General features: G+C 48.7%; 1 protein-coding gene across 2 annotated transcripts in view; it reads right to left on the reverse strand.

Moving 5' to 3' along the window:
• Window positions 1–12,500, reverse strand: part of LOC123732150 (unconventional myosin-XV) — a 46,032-nt gene that overhangs the window by 23,461 nt on the left and 10,071 nt on the right. The gene's annotated exons all lie outside the window — the stretch shown is intronic.

Raw genomic sequence — 12,500 nt, forward strand, 5'->3', positions numbered from 1 at the left:
AGTTTAGAGGTCCAGATATACACTATAACCCTATAACAGGATGTAGAGGCTAGCCTCCAGCCTCTCTGACAGCTGTCCCTAGAGGTTAGAGGTCCAGATATACACTATAACCCTATAACAGGATGTAGAGGCTAGCCTCCAGCCTCTCTGACAGCTGTCCCTAGAGGTTAGAGGTCCAGATATACACTATAACCCTATAACAGGATGTAGAGGCTAGCCTCCAGCCTCTCTGACAGCTGTCCCTAGAGGTTAGAGGTCCAGATATACACTATAACCCTATAACAGGATGTAGAGGCTAGCCTCCAGCCTCTCTGACAGCTGTCCCTAGAGGTTAGAGGTCCAGATATACACTATAACCCTATAACAGGATGTAGAGCAGCCTCCAGCCTCTCTGACAGCTGTCCCTAGAGGTTAGAGGTCCAGATATACACTATAACCCTATAACAGGATGTAGAGCAGCCTCCAGCCTCTCTGACAGCTGTCCCTAGAGGTTAGAGGTCCAGATATACACTATAACCCTATAACAGGATGTAGAGGCTAGCCTCCAGCCTCTCTGACAGCTGTCCCTAGAGGTTAGAGGTCCAGATATACACTATAACCCTATAACAGGATGTAGAGCAGCCTCCAGCCTCTCTGACAGCTGTCCCTAGAGGTTAGAGGTCCAGATATACACTATAACCCTATAACAGGATGTAGAGGCTAGCCTCCAGCCTCTCTGACAGCTGTCCCTAGAGGTTAGAGGTCCAGATATACACTATAACCCTATAACAGGATGTAGAGGCTAGCCTCCAGCCTCTCTGACAGCTGTCCCTAGAGGTTAGAGGTCCAGATATACACTATAACCCTATAACAGGATGTAGAGGCAGCCTCCAGCCTCTCTGACAGCTGTCCCTAGAGGTTAGAGGTCCAGATATACACTATAACCCTATAACAGGATGTAGAGCAGCCTCCAGCCTCTCTGACAGCTGTCCCTAGAGGTTAGAGGTCCAGATATACACTATAACCCTATAACAGGATGTAGAGGCTAGCCTCCAGCCTCTCTGACAGCTGTCCCTAGAGGTTAGAGGTCCAGATATACACTATAACCCTATAACAGGATGTAGAGGCTAGCCTCCAGCCTCTCTGACAGCTGTCCCTAGAGGTTAGAGGCCCAGATATACACTATAACCCTATAACAGGATGTAGAGGCTAGCCTCCAGCATCTCTGACAGCTGTCCCTAGAGGTTAGAGGTCCAGATATACACTATAACCCTATAACAGGATGTAGAGGCTAGCCTCCAGCCTCTCTGACAGCTGTCCCTAGAGGTTAGAGGTCCAGATATACACTATAACCCTATAACAGGATGTAGAGGCTAGCCTCCAGCCTCTCTGACAGCTGTCCCTAGAGGTTAGAGGTCCAGATATACACTATAACCCTATAACAGGATGTAGAGCAGCCTCCAGCCTCTCTGACAGCTGTCCCTAGAGGTTAGAGGTCCAGATATACACTATAACCCTATAACAGGATGTAGAGGCTAGCCTCCAGCCTCTCTGACAGCTGTCCCTAGAGGTTAGAGGTCCAGATATACACTATAACCCTATAACAGGATGTAGAGCAGCCTCCAGCCTCTCTGACAGCTGTCCCTAGAGGTTAGAGGTCCAGATATACACTATAACCCTATAACAGGATGTAGAGGCTAGCCTCCAGCCTCTCTGACAGCTGTCCCTAGAGGTTAGAGGTCCAGATATACACTATAACCCTATAACAGGATGTAGAGCAGCCTCCAGCCTCTCTGACAGCTGTCCCTAGAGGTTAGAGGTCCAGATATACACTATAACCCTATAACAGGATGTAGAGCAGCCTCCAGCCTCTCTGACAGCTGTCCCTAGAGGTTAGAGGTCCAGATATACACTATAACCCTATAACAGGATGTAGAGGCTAGCCTCCAGCCTCTCTGACAGCTGTCCCTAGAGGTTAGAGGTCCAGATATACACTATAACCCTATAACAGGATGTAGAGGCTAGCCTCCAGCCTCTCTGACAGCTGTCCCTAGAGGTTAGAGGCCCAGATATACACTATAACCCTATAACAGGATGTAGAGGCTAGCCTCCAGCCTCTCTGACAGCTGTCCCTAGAGGTTAGAGGTCCAGATATACACTATAACCCTATAACAGGATGTAGAGGCTAGCCTCCATCCTCTCTGACAGCTGTCCCTAGAGGTTAGAGGTCCAGATATACACTATAACCCTATAACAGGATGTAGAGGCTAGCCTCCAGCCTCTCTGACAGCTGTCCCTAGAGGTTAGAGGTCCAGATATACACTATAACCCTATAACAGGATGTAGAGCAGCCTCCAGCCTCTCTGACAGCTGTCCCTAGAGGTTAGAGGTCCAGATATACACTATAACCCTATAACAGGATGTAGAGGCAGCCTCCAGCCTCTCTGACAGCTGTCCCTAGAGGTTAGAGGTCCAGATATACACTATAACCCTATAACAGGATGTAGAGGCTAGCCTCCAGCCTCTCTGACAGCTGTCCCTAGAGGTTAGAGGTCCAGATATACACTATAACCCTATAACAGGATGTAGAGGCTAGCCTCCAGCCTCTCTGACAGCTGTCCCTAGAGGTTAGAGGTCCAGATATACACTATAACCCTATAACAGGATGTAGAGCAGCCTCCAGCCTCTCTGACAGCTGTCCCTAGAGGTTAGAGGTCCAGATATACACTATAACCCTATAACAGGATGTAGAGGCTAGCCTCCAGCCTCTCTGACAGCTGTCCCTAGAGGTTAGAGGTCCAGATATACACTATAACCCTATAACAGGATGTAGAGGCTAGCCTCCAGCCTCTTTGACAGCTGTCCCTAGAGGTTAGAGGTCCAGATATACACTATAACCCTATAACAGGATGTAGAGCAGCCTCCAGCCTCTCTGACAGCTGTCCCTAGAGGTTAGAGGTCCAGATATACACTATAACCCTATAACAGGATGTAGAGGCTAGCCTCCAGCCTCTCTGACAGCTGTCCCTAGAGGTTAGAGGTCCAGATATACACTATAACCCTATAACAGGATGTAGAGGCTAGCCTCCAGCCTCTCTGACAGCTGTCCCTAGAGGTTAGAGGTCCAGATATACACTATAACCCTATAACAGGATGTAGAGCAGCCTCCAGCCTCTCTGACAGCTGTCCCTAGAGGTTAGAGGTCCAGATATACACTATAACCCTATAACAGGATGTAGAGGCTAGCCTCCAGCCTCTCTGACAGCTGTCCCTAGAGGTTAGAGGTCCAGATATACACTATAACCCTATAACAGGATGTAGAGGCTAGCCTCCAGCCTCTCTGACAGCTGTCCCTAGAGGTTAGAGGTCCAGATATACACTATAACCCTATAACAGGATGTAGAGGCTAGCCTCCAGCCTCTCTGACAGCTGTCCCTAGAGGTTAGAGGTCCAGATATACACTATAACCCTATAACAGGATGTAGAGGCTAGCCTCCAGCCTCTCTGACAGCTGTCCCTAGAGGTTAGAGGTCCAGATATACACTATAACCCTATAACAGGATGTAGAGGCTAGCCTCCAGCCTCTCTGACAGCTGTCCCTAGAGGTTAGAGGTCCAGATATACACTATAACCCTATAACAGGATGTAGAGGCTAGCCTCCAGCCTCTCTGACAGCTGTCCCTAGAGGTTAGAGGTCCAGATATACACTATAACCCTATAACAGGATGTAGAGGCTAGCCTCCAGCCTCTCTGACAGCTGTCCCTAGAGGTTAGAGGTCCAGATATACACTATAACCCTATAACAGGATGTAGAGGCTAGCCTCCAGCCTCTCTGACAGCTGTCCCTAGAGGTTAGAGGTCCAGATATACACTATAACCCTATAACAGGATGTAGAGGCTAGCCTCCAGCCTCTCTGACAGCTGTCCCTAGAGGTTAGAGGTCCAGATATACACTATAACCCTATAACAGGATGTAGAGGCTAGCCTCCAGCCTCTCTGACAGCTGTCCCTAGAGGTTAGAGGTCCAGATATACACTATAACCCTATAACAGGATGTAGAGGCTAGCCTCCAGCCTCTCTGACAGCTGTCCCTAGAGGTTAGAGGTCCAGATATACACTATAACCCTATAACAGGATGTAGAGGCTAGCCTCCAGCCTCTCTGACAGCTGTCCCTAGAGGTTAGAGGTCCAGATATACACTATAACCCTATAACAGGATGTAGAGGCTAGCCTCCAGCTCTCTGACAGCTGTCCCTAGAGGTTAGAGGTCCAGATATACACTATAACCCTATAACAGGATGTAGAGGCTAGCCTCCAGCCTCTCTGACAGCTGTCCCTAGAGGTTAGAGGTCCAGATATACACTATAACCCTATAACAGGATGTAGAGGCTAGCCTCCAGCCTCTCTGACAGCTGTCCCTAGAGGTTAGAGGTCCAGATATACACTATAACCCTATAACAGGATGTAGAGGCTAGCCTCCAGCCTCTCTGACAGCTGTCCCTAGAGGTTAGAGGCCCAGATATACACTATAACCCTATAACAGGATGTAGAGGCTAGCCTCCAGCCTCTCTGACAGCTGTCCCTAGAGGTTAGAGGTCCAGATATACACTATAACCCTATAACAGGATGTAGAGGCTAGCCTCCAGCCTCTCTGACAGCTGTCCCTAGAGGTTAGAGGTCCAGATATACACTATAACCCTATAACAGGATGTAGAGGCTAGCCTCCAGCCTCTCTGACAGCTGTCCCTAGAGGTTAGAGGTCCAGATATACACTATAACCCTATAACAGGATGTAGAGGCTAGCCTCCAGCCTCTCTGACAGCTGTCCCTAGAGGTTAGAGGTCCAGATATACACTATAACCCTATAACAGGATGTAGAGGCTAGCCTCCAGCCTCTCTGACAGCTGTCCCTAGAGGTTAGAGGCCCAGATATACACTATAACCCTATAACAGGATGTAGAGGCTAGCCTCCAGCCTCTCTGACAGCTGTCCCTAGAGGTTAGAGGTCCAGATATACACTATAACCCTATAACAGGATGTAGAGGCTAGCCTCCAGCCTCTCTGACAGCTGTCCCTAGAGGTTAGAGGTCCAGATATACACTATAACCCTATAACAGGATGTAGAGGCTAGCCTCTCGGATTCAGCTGTCCCTAGAGGTTAGAGGTCCAGATATACACTATAACCCTATAACAGGATGTAGAGGCTAGCCTCCAGCCTCTCTGACAGCTGTCCCTAGAGGTTAGAGGTCCAGATATACACTATAACCCTATAACAGGATGTAGAGGCTAGCCTCCAGCCTCTCTGACAGCTGTCCCTAGAGGTTAGAGGATCAGATATACACTATAACCCTATAACAGGATGTAGAGGCTGGCCTCCAGCCTCTCTGACAGCTGTCACTAGAGGTTAGAGGTCCCACTAACCCTATAACAGGATGTAGAGGCTAGCCTCCAGCCTCTCTGACAGCTGTCCCTAGAGGTTAGAGGTCCAGATATACACTATAACCCTATAACAGGATGTAGAGGCTAGCCTCCAGCCTCTCTGACAGCTGTCCCTAGAGGTTAGAGGGTTCAGGTATACACTATAACCCTATAACAGGATGTAGAGGCTAGCCTCCAGTCTCTCTGACAGCTGTCCCTAGAGGTTAGAGGTCCAGATATACACTATAACCCTATAACAGGATGTAGAGGCTAGCCTCCACCCTCTCTGACAGCTGTCCCTAGAGGTTAGAGGTCCAGATATACACTATAACAGGATGTAGAGGCTAGCCTCCAGCCTCTCTGACAGCTGTACCTAGAGGTTAGAGGTCCAGATATACACTATAACCCTATAACAGGATGTAGAGGCTAGCCTCCAGCCTCTCTGACAGCTGTCCCTAGAGGTTAGAGGTCCAGATATACACTATAACCCTATAACAGGATGTAGAGGCTAGCCTCCAGCCTCTCTGACAGCTGTCCCTAGAGGTTAGAGGTCCAGATATACACTATAACCCTATAACAGGATGTAGAGGCTAGCCTCCAGCCTCTCTGACAGCTGTCCCTAGAGGTTAGAGGTCCAGATATACACTATAACCCTATAACAGGATGTAGAGGCTAGCCTCCAGCTGTCCCTAGAGGTTAGAGGTCCAGATATACACTATAACCCTATAACAGGATGTAGAGGCTAGCCTCCAGCCTCTCTGACAGCTGTCCCTAGAGGTTAGAGGTCCAGATATACACTATAACCCTATAACAGGATGTAGAGCAGCCTCCAGCCTCTCTGACAGCTGTCCCTAGAGGTTAGAGGTCCAGATATACACTATAACCCTATAACAGGATGTAGAGGCTAGCCTCCAGCCTCTCTGACAGCTGTCCCTAGAGGTTAGAGGTCCAGATATACACTATAACCCTATAACAGGATGTAGAGGCAGCCTCCAGCCTCTACAGCTGTCCCTAGAGGTTAGAGGTCCAGATATACACTATAACCCTATAACAGGATGTAGAGGCTAGCCTCCAGCCTCTCTGACAGCTGTCCCTAGAGGTTAGAGGTCCAGATATACACTATAACCCTATAACAGGATGTAGAGGCTAGCCTCCAGCCTCTCTGACAGCTGTCCCTAGAGGTTAGAGGTCCAGATATACACTATAACCCTATAACAGGATGTAGAGGCTAGCCTCCAGTCTCTCTGACAGCTGTCCCTAGAGGTTAGAGGTCCAGATATACACTATAACCCTATAACAGGATGTAGAGGCTAGGCTCCAGTCTCTCTGACAGCTGTCCCTAGAGGTTAGAGATCCAGATATACACTATAACCCTATAACATGATGTAGAGGCTAGCCTCCAGCCTCTCTGACAGCTGTCCCTATAGGTTAGAGGTCCAGATATACACTATAACCCTATAACAGGATGTAGAGCAGCCTCCAGCCTCTCTGACAGCTGTCCCTAGAGGTTAGAGGTCCAGATATACACTATAACCCTATAACAGGATGTAGAGGCTAGCCTCCAGCCTCTCTGACAGCTGTCCCTAGAGGTTAGAGGTCCAGATATACACTATAACCCTATAACAGGATGTAGAGGCTAGCCTCCAGCCTCTCTGACAGCTGTCCCTAGAGGTTAGAGGCCCAGATATACACTATAACCCTATAACAGGATGTAGAGGCTAGCCTCCAGCCTCTCTGACAGCTGTCCCTAGAGGTTAGAGGTCCAGATATACACTATAACCCTATAACAGGATGTAGAGGCTAGCCTCCAGCCTCTCTGACAGCTGTCCCTAGAGGTTAGAGGTCCAGATATACACTATAACCCTATAACAGGATGTAGAGGCTAGCCTCCAGCTGTCCCTAGAGGTTAGAGGTCCAGATATACACTATAACCCTATAACAGGATGTAGAGGCTAGCCTCCAGCCTCTCTGACAGCTGTCCCTAGAGGTTAGAGGTCCAGATATACACTATAACCCTATAACAGGATGTAGAGGCTAGCCTCCAGCCTCTCTGACAGCTGTCCCTAGAGGTTAGAGGGTTCAGGTATACACTATAACCCTATAACAGGATGTAGAGGCTAGCCTCCAGTCTCTCTGACAGCTGTCCCTAGAGGTTAGAGGTCCAGATATACACTATAACCCTATAACAGGATGTAGAGCAGCCTCCAGCCTCTCTGACAGCTGTCCCTAGAGGTTAGAGGTCCAGATATACACTATAACCCTATAACAGGATGTAGAGGCTAGCCTCCAGCCTCTCTGACAGCTGTCCCTAGAGGTTAGAGGTCCAGATATACACTATAACCCTATAACAGGATGTAGAGGCTAGCCTCCAGCCTCTCTGACAGCTGTCCCTAGAGGTTAGAGGTCCAGATATACACTATAACCCTATAACAGGATGTAGAGGCTAGCCTCCAGCCTCTCTGACAGCTGTCCCTAGAGGTTAGAGGTCCAGATATACACTATAACCCTATAACAGGATGTAGAGGCTAGCCTCCAGCCTCTCTGACAGCTGTCCCTAGAGGTTAGAGGTCCAGATATACACTATAACCCTATAACAGGATGTAGAGGCTAGCCTCCAGCCTCTCTCAGCTGTCCCTAGAGGTTAGAGGTCCAGATATACACTATAACCCTATAACAGGATGTAGAGGCTAGCCTCCAGCCTCTCTGACAGCTGTCCCTAGAGGTTAGAGGTCCAGATATACACTATAACCCTATAACAGGATGTAGAGGCAGCCTCCAGCCTCTCTGACAGCTGTCCCTAGAGGTTAGAGGCCCAGATATACACTATAACCCTATAACAGGATGTAGAGGCTAGCCTCCAGCCTCTCTGACAGCTGTCCCTAGAGGTTAGAGGTCCAGATATACACTATAACCCTATAACAGGATGTAGAGGCTAGCCTCCAGCCTCTCTGACAGCTGTCCCTAGAGGTTAGAGGTCCAGATATACACTATAACCCTATAACAGGATGTAGAGGCTAGCCTCCAGCCTCTCTGACAGCTGTCCCTAGAGGTTAGAGGTCCAGATATACACTATAACCCTATAACAGGATGTAGAGGCTAGCCTCCAGCCTCTCTGACAGCTGTCCCTAGAGGTTAGAGGTCCAGATATACACTATAACCCTATAACAGGATGTAGAGGCTAGCCTCCAGCCTCTCTGACAGCTGTCCCTAGAGGTTAGAGGTCCAGATATACACTATAACCCTATAACAGGATGTAGAGGCTAGCCTCCAGCCTCTCTGACAGCTGTCCCTAGAGGTTAGAGGTCCAGATATACACTATAACCCTATAACAGGATGTAGAGCAGCCTCCAGCCTCTCTGACAGCTGTCCCTAGAGGTTAGAGGTCCAGATATACACTATAACCCTATAACAGGATGTAGAGGCTAGCCTCCAGCCTCTCTGACAGCTGTCCCTAGAGGTTAGAGGTCCAGATATACACTATAACCCTATAACAGGATGTAGAGGCTAGCCTCCAGCCTCTCTGACAGCTGTCCCTAGAGGTTAGAGGTCCAGATATACACTATAACCCTATAACAGGATGTAGAGGCTAGCCTCCAGCCTCTCTGACAGCTGTCCCTAGAGGTTAGAGGTCCAGATATACACTATAACCCTATAACAGGATGTAGAGGCTGGCCTCCAGCCTCTCTGACAGCTGTCCCTAGAGGTTAGAGGTCCAGATATACACTATAACCCTATAACAGGATGTAGAGGCAGCCTCCAGCCTCTCTGACAGCTGTCCCTAGAGGTTAGAGGTCCAGATATACACTATAACCCTATAACAGGATGTAGAGGCTAGCCTCCAGCCTCTCTGACAGCTGTCCCTAGAGGTTAGAGGTCCAGATATACACTATAACCCTATAACAGGATGTAGAGGCTAGCCTCTCACAGCTGTCCCTAGAGGTTAGAGGTCCAGATATACACTATAACCCTATAACAGGATGTAGAGGCTAGCCTCCAGCCTCTCTGACAGCTGTCCCTAGAGGTTAGAGGTCCAGATATACACTATAACCCTATAACAGGATGTAGAGGCTAGCCTCCAGCCTCTCTGACAGCTGTCCCTAGAGGTTAGAGGTCCAGATATACACTATAACCCTATAACAGGATGTAGAGGCTAGCCTCCAGCCTCTCTGACAGCTGTCCCTAGAGGTTAGAGGTCCAGATATACACTATAACCCTATAACAGGATGTAGAGGCTAGCCTCCAGCCTCTCTGACAGCTGTCCCTAGAGGTTAGAGGTCCAGATATACACTATAACCCTATAACAGGATGTAGAGGCTAGCCTCCAGCCTCTCTGACAGCTGTCCCTAGAGGTTAGAGGTCCAGATATACACTATAACCCTATAACAGGATGTAGAGGCTAGCCTCCAGTCTCTCTGACAGCTGTCCCTAGAGGTTAGAGGTCCAGATATACACTATAACCCTATAACAGGATGTAGAGGCTAGCCTCCAGCCTCTCTGACAGCTGTCCCTAGAGGTTAGAGGTCCAGATATACACTATAACCCTATAACAGGATGTAGAGGCTAGCCTCCAGCCTCTCTGACAGCTGTCCCTAGAGGTTAGAGGTCCAGATATACACTATAACCCTATAACAGGATGTAGAGGCTAGCCTCCAGCCTCTCTGACAGCTGTCCCTAGAGGTTAGAGGTCCAGATATACACTATAACCCTATAACAGGATGTAGAGGCTAGCCTCCAGCCTCTCTGACAGCTGTCCCTAGAGGTTAGAGGTCCAGATATACACTATAACCCTATAACAGGATGTAGAGGCTAGCCTCCAGCCTCTCTGACAGCTGTCCCTAGAGGTTAGAGGTCCAGATATACACTATAACCCTATAACAGGATGTAGAGGCTAGCCTCCAGCCTCTCTGACAGCTGTCCCTAGAGGTTAGAGGTCCAGATATACACTATAACCCTATAACAGGATGTAGAGGCTAGCCTCCAGCCTCTCTGACAGCTGTCCCTAGAGGTTAGAGGTCCAGATATACACTATAACCCTATAACAGGATGTAGAGGCTAGCCTCCAGCCTCTCTGACAGCTGTCCCTAGAGGTTAGAGGTCCAGATATACACTATAACCCTATAACAGGATGTAGAGGCTAGCCTCCAGCCTCTCTGACAGCTGTCCCTAGAGGTTAGAGGTCCAGATATACACTATAACCCTATAACAGGATGTAGAGGCTAGCCTCCAGCCTCTCTGACAGCTGTCCCTAGAGGTTAGAGGTCCAGATATACACTATAACCCTATAACAGGATGTAGAGGCTAGCCTCCAGCCTCTCTGACAGCTGTCCCTAGAGGTTAGAGGTCCAGATATACACTATAACCCTATAACAGGATGTAGAGGCTAGCCTCCAGCCTCTCTGACAGCTGTCCCTAGAGGTTAGAGGTCCAGATATACACTATAACCCTATAACAGGATGTAGAGGCTAGCCTCCAGCCTCTCTGACAGCTGTCCCTAGAGGTTAGAGGTCCAGATATACACTATAACCCTATAACAGGATGTAGAGGCTAGCCTCCAGCCTCTCTGACAGCTGTCCCTAGAGGTTAGAGGTCCAGATATACACTATAACCCTATAACAGGATGTAGAGGCTAGCCTCCAGCCTCTCTGACAGCTGTCCCTAGAGGTTAGAGGTCCAGATATACACTATAACCCTATAACAGGATGTAGAGGCTAGCCTCCAGCCTCTCTGACAGCTGTCCCTAGAGGTTAGAGGTCCAGATATACACTATAACCCTATAACAGGATGTAGAGGCTAGCCTCCAGCCTCTCTGACAGCTGTCCCTAGAGGTTAGAGGTCCAGATATACACTATAACCCTATAACAGGATGTAGAGGCTAGCCTCCAGCCTCTCTGACAGCTGTCCCTAGAGGTTAGAGGTCCAGATATACACTATAACCCTATAACAGGATGTAGAGGCTAGCCTCCAGCCTCTCTGACAGCTGTCCCTAGAGGTTAGAGGTCCAGATATACACTATAACCCTATAACAGGATGTAGAGGCTAGCCTCCAGCCTCTCTGACAGCTGTCCCTAGAGGTTAGAGGTCCAGATATACACTATAACCCTATAACAGGATGTAGAGGCTAGCCTCCAGCCTCTCTGACAGCTGTCCCTAGAGGTTAGAGGTCCAGATATACACTATAACCCTATAACAGGATGTAGAGGCTAGCCTCCAGCCTCTCTGACAGCTGTCCCTAGAGGTTAGAGGTCCAGATATACACTATAACCCTATAACAGGATGTAGAGGCTAGCCTCCAGCCTCTCTGACAGCTGTCCCTAGAGGTTAGAGGTCCAGATATACACTATAACCCTATAACAGGATGTAGAGGCTAGCCTCCAGCCTCTCTGACAGCTGTCCCTAGAGGTTAGAGGTCCAGATATACACTATAACCCTATAACAGGATGTAGAGGCTAGCCTCCAGCCTCTCTGACAGCTGTCCCTAGAGGTTAGAGGTCCAGATATACACTATAACCCTATAACAGGATGTAGAGGCTAGCCTCCAGCCTCTCTGACAGCTGTCCCTAGAGGTTAGAGGTCCAGATATACACTATAACCCTATAACAGGATGTAGAGGCTAGCCTCCAGCCTCTCTGACAGCTGTCCCTAGAGGTTAGAGGTCCAGATATACACTATAACCCTATAACAGGATGTAGAGGCTAGCCTCCAGCCTCTCTGACAGCTGTCCCTAGAGGTTAGAGGTCCAGATATACACTATAACCCTATAACAGGATGTAGAGGCTAGCCTCCAGCCTCTCTGACAGCTGTCCCTAGAGGTTAGAGGTCCAGATATACACTATAACCCTATAACAGGATGTAGAGGCTAGCCTCCAGCCTCTCTGACAGCTGTCCCTAGAGGTTAGAGGTCCAGATATACACTATAACCCTATAACAGGATGTAGAGGCTAGCCTCCAGCCTCTCTGACAGCTGTCCCTAGAGGTTAGAGGTCCAGATATACACTATAACCCTATAACAGGATGTAGAGGCTAGCCTCCAGCCTCTCTGACAGCTGTCCCTAGAGGTTAGAGGTCCAGATATACACTATAACCCTATAACAGGATGTAGAGGC

Source organism: Salmo salar, unplaced genomic scaffold, assembly GCF_905237065.1.
Source record: "Salmo salar unplaced genomic scaffold, Ssal_v3.1, whole genome shotgun sequence".
Classification (NCBI taxonomy): Eukaryota; Metazoa; Chordata; class Actinopteri; order Salmoniformes; family Salmonidae; genus Salmo; species Salmo salar.